Below are 27360 nucleotides of genomic sequence, written 5' to 3'. Positions count from 1 at the left end.
AAATATCATAAATGGGTAGCATAATAAAGCAGCAATGAGGTGACTCCTCATCCTGAATGACTGCTAGTTGACCTCGAAAGCCCCTAAGCCCTCCCCAGGGGCTTGCTACCTTTTATTGTGGTTGGGCTATAGAACCTGATTACCATATATGCTTGAGTATAAGCCGAACCAAATGTCAGCCAAGGTACCTAATTTTACCACAAGAACTGCATTAAAAAGGTGCAGAAAAACACTTGGCTTATACTCGAGTATAGAGGGTATGCTTCTCTACAGATAGCCCTCAGGCATAGTGAAGTAGCCAAGTGCAGAAAGAATTCATCAATTGTCTGTCTGCTACCTTAATACTTAACTTATAACTATATGTACATAGCTCTATTTCCCTATTGTTATATATAAATATATTTACATATGTACATGCCTCTATTTAGACCTCTATAAATGCCTATTTGCCTCCTAGGTCTTTCCTCCATTTCCTTTTACTTTCCTCTTGTCCCACTATCATGTTTGGCCTTCATTCAGATTTCAGTAATTCCTTTCGTTTACATTGTCCTTGATCAAGCCCTACCAGGCCTCCTACACCCTTCTTGCCATCGATTTTAAATCAGTTGTTGTTCCCTTGTCTCTGGGTTTGTTAATACCCACTTCTTTTTCTCTGCCTCCCCCTCTTCCATGTCCCCATCACCCGAAACTTTGGTCCCGTTGTTTTCTCCTCCAGATTTTTTATCACGCATATCTTATCTAGATAGATATGAAGAGACAATAATAAACACAAAACAAGATAGCAAAACTAAACAATAAGAGAAAACAAAACAACAACAACAAAACCCAACAACTGCTATAGTGAAGAAAGCAGATGGTGCCCTTCTATCAAAAGATATAGTGTCTGGGATCTTACAGGCTTGAAGATAAACAAGCAGCCATCTAGCTGAGAAGCAAAGTCCACATGCAAAAAGCATACCAGCCTGTCTTTTCATGAGGTGTCGATGGGATCAGGTATCAGGCATCAAAGACCCAGAACAAAAAAATCATATGAATGTGAATGAGGGGGATTGCAGAGTGGATACCCAAAGCCCATCCGTAGACAGTTGGACATTCCCTTAGAGCAGCAGTTCTCATCCTGTGGGTTGTGACCCCTTTGGGGGTTGAACAACCCTTTCAAAGGGGTCGCCTGATTCATAACAGTATAAAAATGATGGTTATGAAGTAGCAATGCAAATGATTTTATGGTTGGGGGGATCACCACAACATGAAGAACTGTATTAAAGAGTCCCAGCATTAGGAAGGTTGAGAACCACTGCCTTAGAGAAAGGTCACAAGGAAGAGATGAGCCAGTCATTGTTCAGTATAGCACCGATGAAACACAACTTTCCTCTAGTTATTTAATGCTTCCTCCCCTTCAGCCCCAGTTCTACCTTCCAAATTTGGCTAGACCAGAGCATGTGCACAGGTACGGATAAGAGCTGGAAGCACAGGGAATCCAGGACAGATTAACCTGAGTACCAAAAATGAGAGTAGTGATATCAGGAGAGGGGAGGGGGAGGGGGAAGGAGAGAGGGGAACCAATTACAATGGTCTACATATAATCCACTCCCTGGGGGACGGACAACAGAAAAGTGGGTGAAGGGAGACAGTGGTCAGTGTAAAACATGAAAAATTAATAATAATTTATAAATTATTAAAGGTTCATGAGGGAGGGAGGCTTAAGGAGGGAAGGAAAAACGATGAGCTGATACCAAGGGCTCAAATAAAAAGAAAATGTTTTGAAAATTATGATGACAACAAATGTACAAATGTGCTTGACACAATGGGTGGATGTATGGATTGTGATAACAGCTGTATGAGTCCCCAATACAATGATTTTTAAAAATCATATATTGTGGTAGCTCTGGAGCAGGGGCACTGTTTGGCATGGAAAAAAAAGTGTGTATTTGAAAACATTTCTATCCTGGAACAATGGAAATCTTTCCTAAAACAGGGCTAGTTTTCTATGCCCATAGTTTTGAGTAGAGAAATAAGGTCACATAATTTCTCCCAAGTCCTCAGTTTACCACACAAATGAATAGATATTTAATATGATATATACATACAATGGACTATAACTCTACCATAAAGAAAAATTGAAGTCCATATATACTCATTAGGATCCCTCATTGCCTACTACATCAATGTTGGCCTGCTAACCACAAGATCAGCAGTTCCAAAACACCAGCTGCTCTGAGGGAGAGAGATGAGGCTTTCTACTCCAGTAAATATTTTCTGTCTCAGAAACCCACTGGGGCAGTTTTACTGTGTTCTTAGTGTTAGTATAACTGAGGATTAACTCCATGGCAGGAAGTGTGTGGTTTTGCTTGGATACTTGCTACAATATGAATGAGCCATGAATCACCATACTGAATGAAAGGACTCAGGTATAAAAGGCCCAATTTTATATGATTCCCATTTATATGAAATACCTAAATAGGCATATGTGTGGAGATTAAAGTTTTTAAGTGGCTGCTTGGGGTAGAAGGAAGGTGGAAAGAAGTCATTGCTTAGGAGGCACTGAGCTTTTTTCAATGGGGAGGGATAATTCAGGCATAGAGAGTGGTCATGGTTGTACATAATGACTGTAATTAGTATCACTGAATTATACATGTAAAAATATTGAAATGACAATAAAAGAATATTTAAATTCAAAATATTAATAAATGGATTTTGATAATAATTAGTTATTCTTTAATAAGCACTAATAATAATAAAGAACTTTCAAAGTATAAAGGAAATTGTAACAGAAATCTTAAAACCAGAAAGGAAAGAAGAACAAGAGCATGAGGAAAGAGAGGGGTAACTAAAATTGACTAGCTTTTATCTCATGAGTGTCTTAATCATATTTAATGCTTGAGGCAAAAATAATAATTCTATCTGATGTGATGCTCAATGCATGGAATAAAAGCATTTTAGACAATTACACTTAAAAGTGAAAAAGGTGAAAGAACCTAAATGAAAGCAAAGTTTCTTCCATTTAGTCAAAATGATGAAATATTCAGAGCGATAGATTGTCATGAGTGGCATATATACATAGTAGCATCTAAAACAACCATTATGGAAACTATACAAAGTGTTAGAATTATACCAAATCCCCCGCCAAAAGCAAAAACAATCCTACTGCCATCGAGTCGAGGTCCAATGTATAGGGTCACTATGGAGTAGTGAGTTACTCAATGGACTGCTAATTTCAAGGTGAACAATTTGAAACCACCAGCTGCTGAAGAAAGACAATAATCTTTATTCCCATAAAGAGTTTAAGTTCACATGGAAGAAGCACACCAACATTAGTGGCTGAAGGATAGTAAATCATATAATCAGAATCCAAAGGAGGGAATGGTATCAGAGCCTAAATTGTGAGATTCTGGTATGCAGAAAGCTATGGATGACAGTAGAAGCCCAAGATACATTTGCAAGATCTAACAAGAAAAAAGCATTCAGTGATTTCCCTTTATCCATAATGGAGGGATAGGAACGAACTGGGTTACCAGAGCGAATTGGAGAGATGAGTATAGGAGACCAAAATGATAAACCTGACTTGAATGGTTAAAACCTTGTCAGTTGATCTCCCCTCTGTAACGCGTTGGACTTGATCTGGTTTTCAACATTTTAGTGTATTGGTCAGGTGCATTTTAATACTCCAAAAAAATCTTATCTTTGCTTTTCAATACACTAAAGAGGTCTCGTGCAGCAGGTTTACCTAATGCAATATACCTCTTGGTTTCTTCCATGAGCTGAGATGTTGCTTCCATAAGCATTGATTGTGAATCCAAGAAAGACAAAATCCTTGACAACTTCAACTTTTTCTCCATTTAACATAATGGAGATGTTGGAATACTTGTGAGGATTTTGGTCTTCTTTATATTGAGTGACAGCATTGGAAACCCACGGGAGCAGTTCTACCCTGTCATATAGGGTCATATTGAGTCAGAAATGACTGGATGACATTGGCTTTGATGGTTTGGTTATAAGTCAGAATAATCATACAGAAGATGCCAAGAATCAAGATGGAATTCTAAAGATATACAAGAAAATGGAAACAGGTTTGAGAAATTGGAAACAAACAGCAAACAAGTCTAACCTGGCAGCTTCAAGTCTTAACCTGTTAATGTTGTTAGGGGCTGTTGAATTGATTCAAACTCATAATGGCCACAAAGACAGTGTGGTACTGCCCCCATCAGATTGTGTTGGCTGTAATCATGACAAGAACAGATGAGAAAGTCTTTCTATTGTGGAGCCACTGGGTGAGTTTCAACCAGAGACCTTCTGGTTAGCAGCCAAGTGTCTAACTGTAGTATCTACTTAACTAATCAGTAAGTATATTAACTGTAAATGATCAAAATATATTAATTAAAATATATAGTTTAGCAGAATGAATTTATGCATATACTTATAAGCAAGGTCATAAGTATGTTTAAAATTTAAGAGAGAAAATAGATAAAAGTAAGAATAGATATATTATGATCAGAAAAAACATGTCAGAGGGGTAAAAACATTACTAGAGCTAAAGAGGCATGTTAAATATTATAAAATTATCAGTCCACCCAGAAGACATATAATCTTAAATGTGAATACAGCAAGCAAGAGTCTAAAATACATTAAGAAAACTTTGTAAAGCTGAAAAGTAAAAATATACAAATCTACACCTTTATAAAAAATCATTTTATGGGAGGCTCGTACAGCTCTTATCACAATCCATCCATACATCCATTGTGTCAAGCACATTTGTACATTTGTTGCCATCATCATTCTCAAAACATTTGCTACCTGAGCCCTTGATATTAGCTCGTTTTCTCCCTCCTTCCCTGCTCCCCCTCCCTCATGAATGCTTGATAATTTATAAATTATTATACACCTTCTTAACAATCGGGAGAACTACTATAAAGGAATCAGCACAGATTTAGGAGACCTAGAAATGATTGATTAGCCAACACGACATAAGTGGCATGCACATAAAGTCTGTACTCAATAGAAGATGATGCATGCTTTTTCAAATGCTCATGGAAAAGACAGCCAAGAAAACTATGTGGGTGCAGCTAACACAATGCTTTTAGGGAGATACGTGGCACTGATTTTTTACATTTAAAAAGAAAACTGGGCACCATCACGCGTGTCCCCGGCTCAGTCCCTGGGCTGCTGGGCTGGGCAGCGGAGGAGGGAGGTTGCCAGGGACTGGAGGCTTAGCTATGGGCAGTGGCTCCTCTGCTCTTGCGCGCCCAGCCCGCCTCTCTGGGTCTCTGTAGCAGCTGTTGGAGGAGAAATCCCCCCTCCTCTTCCCCCACCCCAGGCGCGGGCTGCTGCTGCCACTGTTTCTTCAATCCTGGGTGGCCCTGGCGCTGGGCAGCTGCTGAGCGCTCCCGGAGCCTCCTGCACCGCCTGGCTGCCACAGTGCTCATGGGGTGTTGGAGGTAGATGGGCTCCTGGCCTGGGAGGCAGCAGTGGATGCTGCGCTGCGTAGAAGCAGCCACTGATTCCAGCTACTGGGTGGCCGCGTGCCCTGGGCTCTGGCTCAGCCAGGGGTCCATTGCAAGCAGCCTCACACTCCTGCCTCTCCTCCTGCAGCCGCCTGGCCTACCACGCCAGTGCCACGATGATTCAGGGCTGCCTTCTCCAGCTGGGACTCCTTAGCACCATCACCGTTCAGCCAGAACAGAAGGCCCCGAATCTGGTTGGCACGTACCGTCATGTCGACCTTGCCACTGGTCAGGCGCTTACCTGTGACAAGTGTCCAGCAGGAACCTATATGTCTGAGCACTGCACCAACACAAACCTCCGCGTCTGCAGTAGGTGCCCCAAGGGCACCTTTTCCAGGCATAAGAATGGGATGGAGAAATGCCATGTGTGTAGCCAGCCATACCCAGGGCCCATGGTTGAAAAATTACCTTGTGCTGCCTTGATTGACCGAGAATGCACTTGCCCACCCGGCATGTTCCAGTCTCACGCTACCTGCGCCTCCCACACGGTGTGTCCTATGGGTTGGGGTGTGCGGAAAAAAAGGAACAGGGCTGGAGGATGTGTGGTGTAAGAGGTGCCCTTGGGGTACCTTCTCTAATGTGCCTTTGAGTGTGCTGAAATGCAAAGCGTACGTAGACTGTCTGATTCATAACCTGGTGGTGATGAAGCCGGGAACCAAAGAGGCAGACAATGTCTGTGGCCCACCCGGGTCCATCTTGAGTACGACCTCACCTCTCCCTGGGGCAGCCATCTTTTCACACCCTGCGCACAGGGAATCTCAGACAGTCCCTTCCTCCACTTATGTTCCCAAAGGCATGAACTCAACAGGATCCAACTCTTCTCCCTCTGTTAGACCAAAGGTACCACGTGGCATCCAGGAAGGGCCCTTCTTTGACAACACAAGCTCAGCAAGGGGGGAGAAAGGTGACAACAAGTTCCTCCTAAACCTCCAGGTGATTAAGCACCAGCAAGGCCCCCACCACAGACACACCCTGAAGCTGCTGCCTAGCTCCATGCAGGCTACTAGGGGCGAGAAGGCCAGCACACCCATCAAGGGCCCTAAGGGGGGCCATCCCAGACAGAACCTCCACAAGCATTTTGACATCAATGAGCATTTGTCTTGGATGGTCGTGCTCTTCCTACTGCTGGTGCTGGTGGTGATCATAGTGGGCAGTAGCTGGAAAAGCTCCAAGACGCGGAAGAAAGGGGCCCGGCAGGATCCCAGCACTATCGTGGAAAAGACAGGGTGGAAGAAATCCATGACCCTGACACAAAACCCGGAGAAAGTGGATGTAATACAGCAATGGCCACGGGATTGACATCCTGAAGCTTGTAGCAGCCCAGGTGGGAAGCGAGTGGAAGGGTATCTATCAGTTTCTGTGCAATGCCAGCGAACGGGAGGTGACCGCTTTCACCAGCCGGTTCTCTGTGGACCACGAGCGGGCCTATGCAGCTCTGAAGCATTGGACCGCCCAGGGGCCAGAGGCCAGCCTGGCTCAGCTCATCAGAGCCCTGCGCCAACATCGACGCAACGATGTGGTGGAGAAGATTCGTGGACTGATGGAAGATACCACCCAGCTGGAAGCGGACACACTGGCCCTCCCCACCAGCCCCGGTCCCTTGAGCCCAAGCCCCATCCCCAGCTTCAACATGAAACTTCAGAATCCCAGCCTCCTGACGGCGGAGGCTTCCCTGCTGGACAAGAACAAGGGCGTCATCGTAGATGAGTCAGAGCCGCTGCTCCACTGTGACTGTACATTCAACGATTCCTCCGCGCTGGGCAGGGCTGGTTCCTTTATTACCAAAGAAAAGAAGGACACAGTGTTGCGGCAGGTACGCCTGGAACCCTGCCACTTGCAGCCCATCTTCGATAACATACCCCACATCCTGAATCCGGAGGAGATGCGGATGACTGAAGAGGTTCCCCAGGCTGAGGACAGACTGGACCGGCTATTTGAGATTATCTGAGTCAAGAGCCAGGAAGCCAGCCAGAGCCTCCTGGACTCCGTTTATAGCCATCTTCCTGACCTGTTTTAGGACACTAGGGACACTGCCCTCTGGAATATTACTCACTTTAGTGGTTGGGTGGTTTTATTGGGTTTGGAGTATTTTTGTGTTTGTTTGGTGTGTGCGTGTGTTTAACAGAATATTTGGCCAGTGTTTGAACTATTTCTTTCCTTTTGCTTTTAACCCTTCTTGGAAGTGAGTTTCTAAGCCAAACATTTTCAAGAAGTAACTGTTGCAAAATACCAGCCACTAAAGTTTTTTGCTATTTTTTTTAAAGTTTCTTACTTCTCTGTTTCGACTTCTGATACACTTTAAAAAATTGTTCTGTGCACTTTCAATTCACATAACCTACCCTCAGGCAGTGTGACTTTTCCTCCACACTGACTGTGAGGCTCTTAAAAGTGTAACGACATCATGTGAATTCTAGAAGCAGTCTTCACGTCTCTCAACACCCACACTTACTACTATTATTTTTATAACTAGTATGAGTACTGCTATCATCACATTGTTTGTCTTTGACCAATTAATACCGCATTCGGTTTACTGTCATGCGATTGGATTCTGAGTGATCATTTTCCTGTCTTGTTGCATATTGCTGGCTGAACTTGAGCGCACTATCGCTGATGCTGTGGTTTTCCCAGGACACCATGTACGGTGCTTGCTTCCTGGCCTTATCTGATGTTAACATGCTCTGGGCTGGAGAAAGGAACCGCCAGAGTCACCGGGAATTGCTGTCTATGGGGCTTACCAACAAAGGCCCCAAAGGGATTTGAACTTCCTCTTTTAGGGACTGAGCTCTCAGGGGATATCTAGGTTCACATTGGCAGGTCAAGAATGTGAATCCCTGTGGCACCTTTCCCACCGAGAATCTGCCCAGCTTTGCTTTCAGCGTAATCTTGTGTTTTATACACACATACGGTAGTCAAATAGGTCCTGTCTGCCCTCAAGGCCTTGGTCTTAGTGGCCTTAATTCACCATTCAATCACCTAAATTAAAAATGTCTGCAGCTATAAGAACTCTTGTCTGATATATTAGCAAATCTGTTCACATTTATAAGCATCCTACCTAATTCTGAGTTTCATATGCAAGGGTGGTGTGGACTCCCTTTGTGGGGTCGAAGGATTGTGGGTAGTGGTGAGGGACTGATATCAGAAAAACACCTTCAAGTGTACTAATTTATTAATAAATATTAGGTGCTTGTTATATGAAAAAATGACAAAAATCTATAATCTAAGTTCCTACCTGGATAAGCAAAAAATAATAATAATTTGTAAAAGAACAAAATAAGCCCAAAACAAACAGAAAAGAGATGATAAATATGAAGAGGAGAAATAAGCAATATTAAAAATAGAAAAACAATAGAGAAAATCACTAAGAAGATAATAAGGGAATTTTATGCTCACAAATTTTGAAATTTAGAAGAAATGGACTGTCTTCCCCTTTCTTATATCTATGTAGAAAATCCCCAAGAATCTGAAAAAATCATAGTCTAAATATAACAAAATTACTAATTTCAATAATTTTCAATAAATTCATTTTTAAAAGGTGCAGGATACAAGATCATAATACAAAACCATGTAAGAGCATTTTTATAGACTAATAACATGGTGGAAATGAAATTTAAAACAATTCCTTTTACAATTACAAAGAAAATTAAATACTTAAGTTTAAATGTGACAAATCATGTTTAGTATAAGAATGTTTAAAATAACAAATACCACTTAAATAAACCAAAGATAATCTAAATAAATGGGAAAATATACTGTGTTTATGGATTATGTGACTTAACATAGCATAGATGTATGTTCCACCAAGTTGATCAACAAGTTTAATACAATTAGTATTAAAAGGTTTTGTAGACAGACATAAGAAGGTTTATTCTAAAATTTATATGGAGGACAGGTACAAATATAGAATAGATATAATAGTTGTGGAATATAGGGCTGCTATAAATCTGAATCAACTCGACAGCCCAAAACATCAATATAACCACAATAATCTAACAGTGCCGTATTGGTGGAGGAACACAATAAAGAATAGGAAAAGGCTTATGCAATATGCTCAACTGAATTTTCACTGAGATGCAAATGTAATTCAAGGAAGAAAGTATAACCTTTCTGTCAAACAGTGCTGGAGAAAGCAAAGATCCCTAGGCAATACCAAAGAAAGGCAGGAAGGAAAGAATCTTGACACAAGCCTCAACCCTTACACAAAATTAATTAAAAGATAATAGACTTTAAGGATAAAATTTGAAGCTGTAAGGGTTTTTGTAACAATCAAAGAAAATATTTGGAATCCAGGGCTAGGCAGAGTTTGTATGCTTGGGACCAATAGCATGATTCATAGGGGGGGGGAATCAACAAATTAAACATCTTTAAAATTAAGTTTTTGTTTTATGTAAAACCCTGTTAAGAGTATGAAGGCAAACTATAGAGTGGCAGAAATATTTACAAACCACTTATTCAATAATGCATTAGCATCTTGAATTTATAAAGAGCTTTCAAAACTCAACAGTACATACGAAATTGAAACGATTAGAAACTGGACAAAAGAAATGAACAGTCAGTCATTTCAATAAAGGAAAATTGGAACATAAAAGATGTTCAACTTAACCATTCCAGAAAACAAAACAAAAACCCAAAAGCCATGGAGTTGATGCTGACTCATAGTGACAATATAGAACAGGGTAGAATTGCCCCTTTGAGTTTCCCAGACTATAACTCTTTCCAGGAGTAGAAAGCCTCATCTTTCATCTAAGGAGCGGCTGGTGGTTTCAAATTCCTAACCTTTTTGCAGTTAGCAGCCCAACTCTTAACCAGTATACCACCAGAGTTCTTCATTTAACCATTAGGAAAACAAAAACTGAAACCACAAAGAGATACTACTACACGCCATTTTGATGAGCAGCTAAAATTAAAAATAATAAAAGCATCAAATGTTAGTGAATATATTAAAAGTGGGGAACAGAATGATGGTTTCCAGGTTATAGAAATTGGAGGTAAGGGAATGGCTATGTAGGACAATACTAGGGATCCTTGTAATGGAGTTGTTCTGTACCTTGATTGCATTCATGTCAACGTCCTGATTTACAAGATTTTCATACTGGAGGAAATCAGGAAGGGCTGTATTAGAGCTCTCTGTATTATTTTTTAGAGCAGTATCGGAAACAGCAATTATCTCAAAAACACTTTATATAAAAAAAGCATAGAAGTGTGGATGAGATAAGGGTAAACCTTGTGCAGATTTTATATCGTTAAAACAACAAATTAAATCAAATATGGCAAAGTATTTAGTAGAGAAATTGGAGTTCTAGTTATTCTTGACCTTTTTCATATGGTTATAGGATTTGCAAATTTAAATTTTATGTTTTAAAAAGATCAATATATATTATCATGATTTTGTAACATTCAACTATTTTTAATTATTTTATATGTGTTTTAGAATGTTATGAGGTATTCATAAACAATACTTTCTTTGATGAACTAATTGTGCGATTAAGTTAAATCTTTGTTATTTTCAGAAGTAAAGCATTTCAGTTCATTGCCTTAATTTTCAATTATTTTATGAAATAATGTACACTGAATATAATTTTATTTTTATTAATGATTCAAGAAAACTTACAAAATAGATTTGTCTTATGATCCCAGAAATAAATGGTAGTACCTGGCATTATTAAATGATTCCTTTAAAATGACTCTCTCAAGCCTGTCAATTGTAACAGTTTTTAACATAATGGTTGCCATGTCTTTCCTTGGCCCTCTGGCAGAGGCTTCTCTCATTTCTTCCTTTAAGCCATACCTACAATATTTTCCCTCAACATAGCCAGATATTAAGGTTGATGTATAATAATCAGATTAACAATCCCAAAGTTGATAGGTTCTTTTTTTTTCTTTTTTATTGGATCAATGATGGTATTTATTCACAGATTTTTTTGGTTTTTGGTTTTTGTTTTATTTTTTATTTTTTTATTTTTTTAAACGTTTTATTAGGGGCTCATACAACTCTTATCACAGTCCATACATATACATACATCAATTGTATAAAGCACATCTGTACATTCTTTGCCCTAATCATTTTCTTTTCTTTCTTTCTTTTCCCTTTTCTTTTTTTACATTTTATTAGGGGCTCATACAACTCTTATCACAATCCATACATATACATACATCAATTGTATAAAGCACATCCATACATTCCCCGCCCCAATCATTCTCAAAGCATTTGCTCTCCACTTAAGCCCTTTGCATCAGGTACTCTTTTTTTCCCCTCCCTCCCCACTTCCCCCTCCCTCATGTGCCCTTTGTAATTTATACATCGTTATTTTGTCATATCTTGCTCTATCCGGGGTCTCCCTTCCCCCCCTTCTCTGCCGTCCCTCTCCCAGGGAGGAGGTCACATGTGGATCCCTGTAATCAGTTCCCCCTTTCCAACCCACTCACCCTACACTCTCCCAGCTTCGCCCCTCACACCCTTGGTCCTGAAGGTATCATCCACCCTGGATTCCCTGTGTCTCCAGCCCTCATATGCACCAGTGTACAACCTCTGCCCTATCCAGCCCTGCAAGGTAGAAGTTGATAGGTTCTAACCTCACTTTCTCTGTATGTATTATCTCCTCTCCCCCCCCTAGAAAAATATTTCATAGAATCTGTTACACCTTTTTCTCTCACCTTGATTTCACTAACCACTTTTATAACCAGGGTCAATAGGATTAAAATTTGTTAAAAGTCTAATCCAGTGACAAGAGCAAAATATGATCTTTGAGTTCATTAAACAAGGAGCCCTAGTGGCACGATGGTTAAAAAGGCTTGTGGTTTGAATTCACCAGTGCTGCTGCAGAAGTAAGGCTTGGTGATGTTCCCATACAGATGGCTTTCTAAGGAACTATATGGGTCTGTTCTACTCTGACACATGGGGTCACCGAAAGACAAAATTGAATAAATGGTACCCAAGAACAGTCATCCTTTACTGTTTTGTTTTTTTCCAGATAATTGGACCTGAGGAAAATGATTATATACTCATATGAGCTCACAAGCACTGGGGTAAGGCATTAGGAATATCTTTGTCCTTTTTGATCTAATTCATTTTCATGCAACCAATATTTATGTAGTCTCATATATACCAGACATTGTTTTAGGTACTTAGTGGGTACAATGAATGGAAATAATGTATCAAATGAAAGTGCATTTTGGAATGCAAGTATTAAAATTTTGCTTAGTTAAAATGGAAATAATTGAGAAATTCAACTTTTTTTGTTCTACATAAAATGTAGGGATTTTCTGGGTGCATAAGCAAATGTGGTGAAGAAAGCTGATGGTGCCTGGCTATCAAAAGATATAGCATCTGGGGTCTTAAAGGCTTGAGGATAAACACGCGGTCATCTAGCTGAGAAGCAACAAAGTCCACACAGAAGAAGCACACCAGCCTGTGTGATCATCAGGGGTCAATAGGATCAGATAGCAGGTATCAAAGACCCAGAACAAAAAAAAAACATATCAGTGTGAATGAGGGGGAGGGCAGAGTGGAGACCCAAAGCCCATCTGTAGAAAATTGAACATCCCCTTACAGAAGGCTTACAGGAAGAGACTAGCCAGTCAGGGTGCAGTATAGCACCGATGCCAATGAAACATACAACTTTCCTCTAGTTCTTTAATGCTTTCCTCCTCTCCCCTCCACCCCCACTATCATGATCCTAATTCTACCTTACAAATCTGGCTAGACCCGAGCATTTACATGAGGACAGATAAGAGCTGGGAATCCAGAACTGATAAACCCTTCAGGACCAATAATGAGAGTGGCGATACCAGGAAGGTAAGGGGACGGTGGGGGGTAGAAAGGATGAACAGATCACAATGATCCACATATAGCCCCCTCCCTGGAGGATGGACAACAGAAAAGTGGGTGAAGGGTGACATTGGTCAGTGTAGCACATTAAAAAATAATCATTTATAAATTGTCAAAGGTTCATGAGGGAGGGACGACAAGAGAAGGAAGGCAGAAAATGAAGAGCTGACACCAAGGGCTCAAGTAGAAAGAAAATGTTTTGAAAATGATGAGGGCAACAAATGTACAAATGTGCTTGACACATATGGATGGATGGATGGATGGATGGATGGATGGATGGATGGATGGATGGATTGCAATAAGAGCTGTATGAGACCCCAGTAAAATTATTTTTTAAATGCTCGGATTTTCTCTTCATTTCACATACAAAATAAGGAAGGGAATTTTGGAGAACATGCACTGATTAACTCAGTATTAAAAGTAAAGAACCATGTGAGAAAAATCTACTTAAGAATAGCCCATGCAGAGTCTATCGTGTTATTTACAAGAATCTCCTCCTATGTTTCATGATAAGTAGTAAGAAAAGTAGGGTGTGTAAGTGTATTTGTTTACCCATGTAATCTTGCAAATTATATTTGTTATAGGAAATCTTATTTGTTCACTTATATTATTAAATATTTCTGTTAGAAATGCAAATGTCTCACTGAGCATAAAAAGAGCCCATTAACCTTGCATTAATTGGGCTCAGCTCTATCCCTGTCATCTCTATTTCCAACTCTATCTAAATCTATTGCTCAATCAGAAGTACTATTTTCCGTTCCTCAGAAAATCTCAGATCCCCAGGTCAGTAAGTTTTATTTGCACATTTCAAACACACTGTAGCATTTCACCATAGCTTCTTATCCCAAAACAAACCAAAGCTGTATTCTTCCACACATATACATGGAAGAAACAAATGCTTAAATAATTTTAACATGACACAATAAGTGCTAGGATCCAACAAAGCAAACTCACTGTCTTCAAGTCAGTTCCAATTCATAGCAAACCTGTATAGGGTTTCCAAGATTATAATTCTTCATGAGAACAGATAGCTTCATCTTTTTTCCTATGGGGTGGCTGGGGCTTTTGAACTGTCAACCTTGTGGTGCCCAATACCTAACCCACAGAACCTCTAGGGTTCATAAATGCTAGGACACCCTTTGCCATCAAGTTGATTCCAACTCCTAGTAACAGGAATAGACAACTTCATCTTTCTCCTACAGAGCGTCTGGTGGATGTGAACCACTGACCTTGCAGTTCACAGCACAATGCTTAGCACACAGTGTCACCAGTTCTATGAAATACAATGTAAATAATTTTATATTTAATAGGAGGACATTTCATCTCACCTATAGGAGACATGGAAATCCTCGTAGATGAAATGATTATTGACTTGATTTCTCAAAAGTTGATTACGCGTCAGGAAAAAGAAGACAGAGGGTTTTAAATCAAAGAACAAAGGGAAAATAGTGCAGAAGTTTGAATCAGTAGGGCCATCAAAATCCCAAACGGTTTACTGTTCATGTTGCACAAAATGAGTGTCGTGAAGTGGTGAGAAATAAAGCTGGAGAGAAAAAATATTAAGGTCACCAAAGATTTTGTGCATCCTGGCCAGTACTTTATTTTTATTTTATTAGAGAAAGGGACCCGTGGAGTTCTTTATTATACAAGTGGCCTGGCGAGTGTGCATTTCATATAAAGGCCTGCCATAACTTGGAGAGATGGACTTGAAGAACACCACACTAAAATCAGAGATCATTTTGTGTGCTACTGAAGCAAATCCAAACAGGGCTAATTAGTACTTGAAGACAAAAGGGTGGAGCCCTAAACTACTCAGGCTATAATATTGACAGATCTTGGTGATCAGTATGAAATAAGTAAAACATAGATGTTGTATTAGTCTTATATTGTGGCACAGAAAATTATTTTAAAACTTAAAAGTTAGAAAAAATAAATAGTCCTTTTTCCTTATGCATGATGTGGGTCAGAATTTTGCCATGGCCCCGATGGATATTTCTGCCTGGGATCCTCAATGTGGTGGTACCTTGATACCAGCTGCTGGTTAACCTGCCTGGGGTTGGAGGATTCACTTCCCTCACTCGCACTATTGTTGACAGGATGCCTTTGTTGCCTTGCCTGGAAGCATCTCCATAGGGTTGTTTGCTTGTCTTCATGAAATGTCAGCTGGCTTCCCCTAGAATCACTGATACAAGAAAGAAGGCAGGGTGGAAGGCGACATTCTTTTTATGACTTAGGCTCTGACTCATAGTCATTTGAGTACTATTCTATGGATTATGAAAGTGGGCAATGATTATGTATGGACATGATGATCTGAAGCAAGATTCATTAGGACCTCCATAGTCAATGATGCAGATTATCTTTGTCTTGATTATTTCGGTGGATTATGGTACACCTACAAGGTAAAAAATATGAGGAGTAGGGTCTCAATGTGATTTCTAGTGGTGCAATGCTTATGTGTTGGGCTTCTAACTGCAAGGTTAGCAGTTCAAATCCACCAGCTGACACACAGGATAAAACAGGACTTTCTACTCTGTAGGGGCAGTTCGGCTCTATCCTATAGGTTCACTATGAGTTGGCATTGACCAGATGGCAGTGAGTTTGGGTTTTGGGGTTTTACAGGATCTTGAACGTTTGCTTGGTGTATGTGTGTTTCTGGAAAAGAAGATGATCATAAGTTAAATTTTGAAAATTATCCAGCAAATGTCTTGTTATATGACTCTGAAGTTCAAGAATGTGTTCTAAAATGAAAAAAAAAAACATTTGGGAACTCTCAGTATTCAAATGACACTTTAAATTTTATAACTAGGTAAATTCGCCAAAGCAGAGCATAAAATGTGATAACATAAAGCAAACTATTAAAACTGTTGGGCAAACAAGCAGAAGCATGTGAAAAAGACTAAGTATGATGACCATACAGGTAAGGTAGAAACAATACAAGGGTAAGCCGAAAAGTATTGCTCACAGGGTTCTAGTCCACACATGTACTAGTAAAACAAAACACGTTGAACCATTTCTCTGTGATCAGTGTATGCCTGCAGACAAGTTTTCTCAGTAATATACTTGTCTTAGTTGTGTTATGGTATCTTCTACAAAGTCCCAATCAAAACAGTGGCTTCTGAGTGTATTTGGTAGGCCAGTGAAACCCAAGGCAGAGAGGTCGACTCAGAAGGTTATGATACATCTTTTGAGGGGAGAGTGCAAATGGGATGATTTTGAAACATTGTCTCCAAGGATCCAGGGAAGCCATCAGGGCTTATTTTGAAGAAGTTTTAAGAAAATGGAAAGCTTCATTAGTAAGAAAAAGCAAGGAAATTTACCAAGAATGTCTTTCCACCATCAGGAAAACACACCTGTTGATTTTTCTAGGGCAATAGGGCTGTCCTGGGAGAAGAAAGGTAAGAAACCTCTCCTCATCTATTCTGCAGCGCTGATCTTGCCCCTTCAGACTTCTGTCTATTCCCCAAACTCAAACCGATTTTTAAGGCACACATTTGAGTCTTCCCTGAAGGATGCCAAAACTTCCGTTTCAGTGTAGAATAATAAAACTAATAATAATTGTAAAGAGTGTAGAATTATTTAGAGAAGGATAAGCAAGATGGATGCACTGCTTTCAGAAGTGTTTAAGTCTACAGGGAGGGCATGTTGAGAAACAGTAGCATCATATTTTGATACCTTGGTTTAATAAAAGCTTCCATGGAATTGTTACAGTATTTTCTGTCCTACCTTCATATTTTTAAAATCATTTTGCTGGGGACTCATACAACTCTTATCACAGTTCCATATGTCAAGCACATTTGTACATTTGTTGCCATCATCATTTTCAAAACATTTTTTCTACTTGAGCTCTTGGTATCAGCTCCTCATTTTTTCTCTCCCGCTCCACACTTGATAATTTATAAATTGTTACTACTTTGTCATGTCTTACACTGACCAATGTCGCCCTTCCCCCACTTTTCTATTGTTCATCCCCCTGGAAGGGCGTTATATGTAGATCATTGTGATCAGTTCCCCCTTATTCCTCCCATCTTCCCCTTATCCTCATGGTATCACTACTCTCAATACTGGTCTGAGAAGTTTATATGTCCTGGATTTCCTTTGTTTCCAGCTCTTATCTGTACCTGTGTACATGCTCTGGTCTAGCCAGATTTGTAAGTTAGAATTTGGGTCATGATAGTGGGGGGGGGGGAGCATTAAATAACTAGAGGAAAGTTTCATGTTTCAACAGTGCTATACTGCATCCTGGCTGGCTCGATCCTTCCTTGTGACCCTTCTGTATGGGGATGTCCAATTGTCTACAGATGGGCTTCGGGTTTCCACTTCGCATTCCCCCTCACTCACAATGACATAATTTTTTTCTGGGTCTTTGATACCTGACACCTGATCATATTGACACCTGGTGTGCTTCTTTCATATTACCCTCATATTTTCAAGAGATTTTATTGCAGTACTTCTAACGTAGAAAAATTTAGCCAGATTTGAAATCATTGGGATTGATATTATCATTCCTAAGATAGCAATGAATCAATAATCCTCCACAGAAAACCCATTCCTGACATTTTTAGAATCCATTTATTTCTAATTAAATGTTTCCTTTATTTTTTATTTAGTGACTTCTTTGTTTTTAATAGCGATATGAATTAGTCACGAAATGTGATGCACATGGAAATTCTCTATAGTCACAAGACACAACAGCATGTAAAATACATAATCACTTAAATTATTGCAGATACTGGTCCACAAAATGAAAGATGTTACTGATCTAGTCAACTATTTCCCACCACCTGGTGCTATCAAGTTACGTCTGACTCGGAGAGACTTTGCATATGAATTCGAAGGCTATATATCTTTAAGGAAGCAGATAGTTTTCATTTTCTCCAGCAGAGTGACTAATGGATTTGAACAGCTGTCTTGGTGGTTAGCAGTCCATCGCTGGCGGGACTCTTGGGGAAGTATAGAGTGATGTATAGTTGCAGTGGGCATTGTTGAAGGTCTCGCAACAGCCATTCCTCTATTCCCGAATCCCAACAAAATCTTGGTTTAAGTCAGTCATTTCCGCTCATTGTTTGTGCTTCAGGTAATCTGACCTCACAAATCTCCGTGCTGGAGCAGGATTGCCTCGCCAATTAGTATATTAGCTAAATGCCAGCAAGTGACACAAATGGGTCATTAGGAATTTAAAGATCTCTTTGAGTACTGGGATACAAGAATTTGTTTTTCATATTCAGTTAAAATGGTTCTATGCTCATGTGGGGTCCAAAATTGCCGTGGCCATTTGCTGCCAGACTGAAGAATGGGGTGGTAAAGCCAAGATAATTTCAAGAAAGTGATCACACATTAGTGGCTTGAACCAAGGCTGAAGTTTGACATGCAGTATGGCTGACAGCTATGTCGACAAATATCATTTTTAAATTAGGTCAGCTTGAGTTGTGTTTTCTTTAACTTGTTAATAAAAGCATCCTAACCCAGTACACAAGTATGTGTGTAGCTATGTGTGCATGACATAATTGTTGTTAGCTGCCACATATATAAAACAAAAGACATAGAAAATGTATGCATACACCAGCCTATGTGATCATGAGGTGTCGAAGGAATCACATATCAGGCATCAAAGAACAAAAAATCATATCATTATGAATGAGGGGAAGTACGGAGTGGGGACCCAAAGCCCAGTTGTAGGCAACTGGACATCCCCTTACAGAAGGGTCACGTGGAGGGGACGAGCCAGTCAGGGTACAGTGTAGCAACAAGGAAACATACAACTTTCCTCTAGTTCTTTAATGTTTCCTCCCTCCCTCCCCTCACTATCGTGACCCCAATTCTACCTTACAAATCTGGCTCGACCAGAGGATGTACACTGGTACAGATAAAAACTGGAAACACAGGGAATCCAAGACAGATGAATCCCTCAGGACCAGTGGTGAGAGTGGTGATACCGGGAGGGTGGAGGGATGGTGGGGTAGAAAGAGGGAACTGATTACGAGGATCGACATATAACCCATCTTCCTGGGGGATGGACAACAGAAAAGTGGGTGAAGGGAGACGTTGGACAGTATGAGACATGACAAAATAATAATAATCTATAAATTATCAAGGGTTCATGAGGGAGGAGGGACAGGGAGGGAGGGGTAAATGAGGAACTGATACCAAGGGTTCAAATAGAAAGAAAATGTTTTGAGAATGATGATGGCAACAAACGTACAAATGTGCTTGGCACAATGGATGGTTGTACGGATGTGATAAGAGTTGTACGAGTCCCCAGTAAGATGATTTTTTTTAAAGAAAATGTATGCATATATATATTTTGCTATTCTTCATTGTAGGCCAGTCACCTCTGACTCATGGTGTGTTTCTGTGTATCAGAATACAATGCTGCCAAGTCCTGTGTTAGCTTCTTGATAGTTGGTGTGCCACAATAAATGAGCATTGTTGTGGCCACTGTGTATTTTGAGTGCCTTCCAAACTAAGGGCTCATTTTCCAGCATTACATGGTTCAATATTTTTTTGATCCATAAGATTTTCATTGGCTGATTTTTAGAAGTAGATCACCAGGCCTCTTTTCTTGATCTGTCTTAATCTGCAAGCCCCTAGGAATCTTGTCAATCGTGGTTGATACTGCTACTATTTGAAATGCTAGTATTATAGCATCTTAACAACATACATATTACCACAGTGCAAGAAACTGATGGATGAGTGCTAGGTGAAATACTTTAACTTCTAAAATAAGTTAAGGTGCCAGTGTGAGAAAGACTCATGCAATCATCTCCTTAATTTCCACCTAAGAATAAAGCTAGCTAGCTTGGACATTTTGTCTACAGAACTCCAGAACCTTCTGCAGCTAAACACCTGGCTAGAATGAGGGCCTGTAACCTTTGTCCAAATATATATATATATATATATATATATATATATATATATATATATATCCCAAAACAAATCCACTGCTATAATAATATGTATTGCAACTCATAAGAGATCCTATAAAGAGTTTCTGAGACTATATATATTTATGGAAACAGTTTAAATCTCTGACCTTGCAGTTAACAGTTCAAAACCTAGCCCATAGTGTTACCAGGGATCCATAGATAGATGATATAGATGTAGATATAGATGTTGTTAGGGGCCTTGGAGCCAGTTCTAACGTACAGAAGACCCTGTGTGCAACAAAATGAAATTCTTCCTGCAATGTCCTCACCATCATTGCTGTGTGTCCATTGTTGCAGCCACTTTGTCAGTCTATCCTGTTTAGAAGCTTCCTATTTTTTTGCAGACTTATTTTAACAAGAACAATGCCCGTCTCCAGGGTCTGGTGCTTGCTCACAATATTCCTGTCTTAGACTTAGTTCTCTAGAGAAGCAAAACCAGTGAAGCTTATATATGTTTGTATAAATAAAAAGAGATTAATCTCAAGGAAATGTCTCCTGCAGTTGTAGATGCTAGAAGGTTCCAAGTCTGTGGGTCAGATATTATACCCAAGGGTTCAAGTCCAAAGAATCTGAGGTCCAATGATGACTAGCCAGATGCAGAATCAGACCCAGCACCCAATGGAAATAGTGCAAGAAAGTCCATATATAAAAAGAAGCAGACTATGCCCCAAGGAATTCCCTCTCAGTTGATTGGCTGCTGCTCTCAGATTATGGAGGTGATTATAACAGATATCATAATGGCAGATGACTACATCGTAACTATCGGATCACGGAGAATCACTCTCCAGCCAGCTTGGCAAACAATTTTAACCATTGAAAACATTCAAAGTATGCAATATGAACTCTAACCATTATTGCTTCTAAGGGGAATTCTGGTATAATGATTCCAAGGCAGATGTAAGTCCATGGTATATTCACTATTCTTCACGAACACCAGAATTCATATATATCAATTCTTCAGTCTTCTTTATTCATAGTTCAGCATTCACATGTATATGAGGTGATTGAGAATACCACGGCTTGGGTGAGGAGCACCGTAGTACTCAAAGCAACATCTTCAAAGGGATCTTTTGCAGTGCATTTGCCATTGTAACATTGACAGGGAACTACTAGAGATTCAGGCTGGATTCAGAAGATGTGGAAGAAGGGATATCATTGCTGATATCAGGTGGATCTTGGCTCAAAGCAGAGGTTAACCAAAGATGTCTATTTGAGTTTTATTGACTATTCAAAAACATTTGACTGCGTGAATCATCACAAAATATGGATAACATTGAGAAGGATGGGCCTTCCAGAGCACTGTCATTGTGTGCATGCAGAACTTGTGCATGGATCAAGGGACAGTTGTGGAAACAGACCAAGGGAATAATGTATGGTTTAAAATCAGGAAACATGTATGACAGGATTGTATCCTCTCACTGTATTCATTCAGTCTGTATGCTGAGCAAATAATCAGAGAAACTGGCTTATATGAAGAAGAATGTGGCATCGGGATTGGAGGATGTCTTGTTACCAACCTGCCTTATGCAGATTACACAACCTTGCTTCCTAAAACACAGGAGATCTTGAAGCACTTGCTGATAAGATCAAGGATTGCAGCCTATTAAAATGTGGCTTACAACTCAGTGTCAAGAAGGCCCAAATCTCCACAACATGACCAATAGGTAACATCATGATAAATGGAGAAAATGATCATATCTTGTGTGGATCCACAATCAATGCTCTTGAAAGCTGCCGTCAAGAGATCAAAAGGCAAAAGCAAGAATGTTCCTTTGATGACTAAGGTGCCTCTGGAACAGCCATGGTGTTTTCAATTGACTCATGAAACTTGAACATGGAATAAAGAAGACCAAAAAATTGGTGCATTTGAATTGTGGTGCTGGTGAAGAATATTGAAAGTACCCTGGTTTATTAAAAGGATAAACTAATCTGTCTCAGAAGAAATACAGCCACGGTGCTCCTTAGAGGCAAGGATAGCCAGATTTTCTCTTCCATACTTTGAATGTGTTTTCAGAAAAGACGAATCCCTGGAGGAGAAATCATGTTGGGTAAAGCAGAGGGGCAAGGAAAGAGAGGAAGGTCCTGGGCGAGATGGTTGGACACAGTGGCTGCAACACTGGGCTCAAGCATAGGAACAATTGTGAGAATGGCGCAGGACCAGGCAGAGTTTTGGTCTCTCATGCATAAGTTTTCTATGGGTCAGAACCGACTTGATGGCACCTAACAACAACAACAACAAAAATGAATCTTCCTCCAATCTTGATGCTGCATAGCTCTTTGTACAATGTTATCAATGTTGTCCATAATTTGTTATGATCCACACAGTCGAATATCTTCTCATAATCAAAACATAAGCAAGTACTTTTCTGTGTTTTCTTCTCTCAGCCAAGATCCATCTGACAACAGTATTGATATCCCTTATTCTATATCGCTTTGAATTCCACTTGAAGTTCCAGTGGTTCTTTTTTGGTGTGATTTAAATTTTTTTACAATATATTCAGTAAAACTTTACTATCCTGTGGTGTTAATGATATTGTTTGATCATTTCTGCATTCTGCTGAACCTCTTTTTTTTGGAATGGTAATATAAACAATGTATCTCCTTCTAGTTGATTGACAATGTAACTGTCTCAGATACCTAGTCATACATGAGTGACACTCCCAGTGCTGCATCTGTTTGTTGAAATATCTCAGTTAGCATTATGTCAATGCCTACACTTTGACTCTTTGCTTTCAGTGCAGATTGGAATACAGCCTACCATATCATTGGTTTTTGATCATGTGCCAACTAATTCTTTCAGTACAGAGCTCCATACACACACACACACACACACACACACACACTTCATTCTTAATCCTACATGTATTATTTCATATTTGAAATGATTATATATTTTAAGGAAAATTCACATAACAATGTATATGCTTAGCCTGTACATCAGCCCCACTAACAATTATATAGAAATTTCAATCACTATAACTAATTTTGAAAGGATGCCTTTTTGGAAATAAACAATTTCAACTTAATAAAAGGATTTTCACTCTATCTTTAAACATGCTTACACATAAAATGCTTCTTTACATGAGTTCTTTCTGCCACTTTATCAGCTGCATTAATCTTCTGCTTACAGAACCATTAACCAAATTAAATTTTCAAATCTTAGATATTAGTTTAAGTTAATTAAATGATGGATAACAGAGAAGACGGTCTTAACTTTGTTGGAATAACTAGCTCTTTTTTAACATAATGAGAGGCAATGATTCTCTTTTATGGAGAGAAAATGTATTAACTCATCAACTCATCCAAAAACTTGCATACTCTCTACTGTATTCCCAGAGAAGGTGATATCAATCCTGCAACAGAATATCATTCATTCAATAGTAATATGTAGTCTACAGGAGGGAAACAAAAAAACTCACAAGTGTTAATGTATATGATTTATGAAAGTAAAATAGGTTTAACAGACATTCTAATTCTTCAATGAAATAGAATCTGTTCTAACATTCTAACAATTTGAGACATGGCCCGGGGGAAATGAACTCTTGATTCAGAAATTACTATAAGTTCATTCATTCAAGTGTCTCTGAACATGCGTCTTGAATATGTTTAGCTACTGGTTTTATTTTATATTTGCATATTAGAGGTTAGCACGTTTAGAAAATATTTAGTTGGTATATAGTAATGCCTGGTTTACATAAAACGGTATGATCTTGTATACCCCAAGAGAGAAAAAAATATGTTTGCATTTTTCTCACCTACATCAAACAATTTGGTTTACTTTGGGAAAGACTGTATAATATATGTGTTCAAATGCCTGAAAATAAAATAGGACATAGGACTTGATATCTATGCCACATTAACAAAATAAAAGAGTTCTTAAGGGGTCGGTCCATCAGCAGATTTCAAACTTAAAGTTTGCCATATGAAATAAATATAGAAGTTGATAAATTTTCTCTGTGACATTCAATAAATGTTTATATTATAAATGAATCCATTGAATGCTATATAATTTTTTTCATGGTGACCAGTATATTAAAATAGGACATTCCATATATATTCCACTAAAATTTATATCATACCAGGCATTCTAGTCATTCAAATACCCCTCTGGTGTCTTTCAATCCTTCATATTGTTTGCAAAATACAATAATTTTTTCTAGTTTGACCTTATACTATTTTGAGAATGGAAACCAAATATTTTGGATTTGCATTTCTTAACAAGAAGTTAAAATGTGTTAATGAAGCAAAAGTTTTTCCTTGTGATACAAAATTGCCTGCTGTTTCTGTGATGTTCTTATGTAACAACAAGAACAACTACAACCAAAATATTAAGAATAAATCTGATGTATCACTCATGTACTAACAACTACACAACTAGTGATCACCATGTAACTCTGAAAAAGTATTGTCTTAGTTTTCTCTACAAAATAGCATTCCTTTTCTGATCATCTAGGTATGTGTATGTGAATGAGAAGAAGAGTGAATTTTTTAAAGTTTTAAAGTATTCTAATTTAATGGTAAGGCTTCTTGGCATTTGATCACTTTTCTAGAAGTGGTTGAGAAGGAAGAAATTTAGCTATTCTTGGAAAAGGCTGTATGAATAAATATATAAGTATATTTTAACACAGAGAAATACGTAGAAGGTGAACACATGTAGATGGTAAATCCCCCTTGTTCTGCGTATTAAATTTCTAGAGATTCTTTGTTTATAATACACTAGAGCATGCACATAAAAAGTCTGTTCCAAACCCAAAGCAAGATCATCTCTGACTTTTCCCAAAATCCAAGTCATGAGGAGAAATATAAAAGTATGAATTTTCCACATTTCCATTTTATTTTTTTAATGTTTTAACCATTTCATTAGGGGCTCATACAACTCTTATCAAAATCCATACATCCATCAATTGTGTAGAGCACATTTGTACATTCATTGCCCTCATTATTCTCAAAACATTGGCTCTCCACTTAAGCCCTTGGCATCAGCTCATTTTTAGCCCTTCCTCGCCACTTCCCCCTCCCTCATGAACTCTTGATAATTTAGAAATTATTATTTTGTCATATCTTGCCCTGTCCGAGGTCTGCCTTCACCCACTTTTCTGTTGCCTGTCCCCCAGGGAGGAGGTCACATGTAGATCCTTGAAATTGGTTCCCCCTTTTCAACCCACCCTTCCTCTACTCTCCCAGTATCGCCACTCACACCACTGGTCCTGAAGGGATCATCCGCTCTGGATTCCCTGTGTTTCTAGTTCCTATTTGTACCAGTGTACATCTTCTGGTCTAGCCATACTTGCAAGGTAGAATTGGGATCATGATAGTGGGAGGGGGGTGGGAGGCAGAAGCATTTAGGAACTAGAGGAAAGTTGTATTTTTCATCATTGCTACATCATACCTGACTGGCTCTTCTCCTTCCTGAGACCTTTCTGTAATGGGGTATTCACTGGCCTAAAAATGGACTTTGGGTCTCCACTCGGCACTACTCCCCTCATGCACTACAGTAAGATTTTTTGTTTTTGTTTTTCTGATGATGTCTGATACCTGATCGCTTCGACACCTCATGGTCACACAGGCTGGTGTGCTTTTCCATGTGGGCTTTGTTGCTTCTGAGCTAGATGGCCTCTTGTTTACCTTCAAGCCTTTAAGACACCAGATGCTATATCTTTTGATAGCCGGTCATCATCAGCTTTCTTCACCACGTTTGCTTATGTACCTTCTTTGTCTTCAGTGGTTGTGTCAGGAAGGTGAGCATCACAGAATGCCAATTTAATAGAAGAAAGTATTCTCGCATTGAGGGAGAACTTGAATGGAGGCCCAGTGTCCTCTGCTACCTTAATACTAAACATATATATATATATATATATATATATATATATATATATATATATGCATAGATCTATTTCCCCATCCTCAAATATAAATATATTTGCATATGTACATGTCTTATCAAGACCTCTATAAATGCCCTTTGCCTCCCAGCTCTTTCCTCTATTTCTCTTGACTTTCCTCCTGTCCCACTATCATGCTCAGTCCCCACTAGGGTTTCAACAATTCCTCTTGATTACATTACCCTTGAGCATGCCCTACCAGGCCTCCCACACCCTCCTCACCACCGATTTGGATTATTTGTTGTTTCCTTCTCCCTGGGTTTGTTAACACCACTACCTTTCCCCATACTCCCCCATCTCCCATGTCCCCTTGGAACTTTTGGTCCCATTGTTTTCTCCTCAAGATTGTTCATCCAATCTATCTTATTTAGACAGACCTGCAGAGATAATAACATGCACAAAAACAAGACAGAGCAAAACCAAGCAACAATATACAACAAAACAACAACAACATAGCAATGACAGAGAACAAAACAAATACAACAAGAAAGAAATGCTTGTAGTTCGTTCAAAGATTGTTTGTTGGCCTTTAGGACTGTTTTTCAGTCCAGTCTGTTGGGGCACCACGCCCTGACCCCAAAGTCCACCTTTAGCATTCTCCAGGTACCTCGCTGCTCCATTCCCTTGCTGTTCTGTTGTACCCCCTTAGTGTTTTGCCTCGGTGTGGTGGGATCAGATCGGGTGCAATTCCCACACCGTGTCTCTGGTGTTGTTCCCTGTAGGGCTATGGGTCAGTGAGGTATGTCATGTCTCATAGTGGGGCTGGCCATGTGCTCCTCTGTGTGGACTGGCTGGTCTAATTGGGAACATCGCCGTCATGGCTTGGTGCGCCAGGATGTGCTCCACTCTCTCCTCTTCCCCCGTCATCTGCTCCCATGTGCTCTGATCAGATATGTCACTCTCCCAGAGCAGCAGATTCAATGCTGTCCTTTGAAATAAATTCTTCTGGGAGGAGGCGCAGGTGTCCACTTAGTAGTTGGGATTGGGGCTGCCCACCCCAAGACCTCTCCACTGGTTCCCTACTCCACGCCAGCTTGTTGCATTCACATCTTGGAGCACTGGGTTGACACATTGTCATTTTATAAGGAACAAAATGAATCCTAATTCCTAAAAGAAAGAAACTATCAGATGAAATTTTGTGTCTTTAATTGTGGGCTTGGAAGACTCACTGCGGAAGACTAAGGATGTAGGTTTTGAGCGACCTTAGTCTCTGGATTACCACAGGCCTTTGT

The 27360-nt window shown here is 39.5% G+C and overlaps 1 pseudogene; it reads left to right on the top strand.

The window, feature by feature from the left end:
• Positions 1 to 7515, top strand: part of LOC142433239 (tumor necrosis factor receptor superfamily member 21 pseudogene) — a 29865-nt pseudogene extending 22350 nt beyond the window's left edge.
• The last annotated feature ends 19845 nt before the right edge of the window (positions 7516 to 27360 follow it).

Source organism: Tenrec ecaudatus, chromosome X (genome assembly GCF_050624435.1).
Source record: "Tenrec ecaudatus isolate mTenEca1 chromosome X, mTenEca1.hap1, whole genome shotgun sequence".
In the NCBI taxonomy this organism is placed as follows: domain Eukaryota; kingdom Metazoa; phylum Chordata; class Mammalia; order Afrosoricida; family Tenrecidae; genus Tenrec; species Tenrec ecaudatus.
Note: the sequence above shows the minus strand (reverse complement) of the source record. Positions and strands in the feature narration are given on the sequence as shown.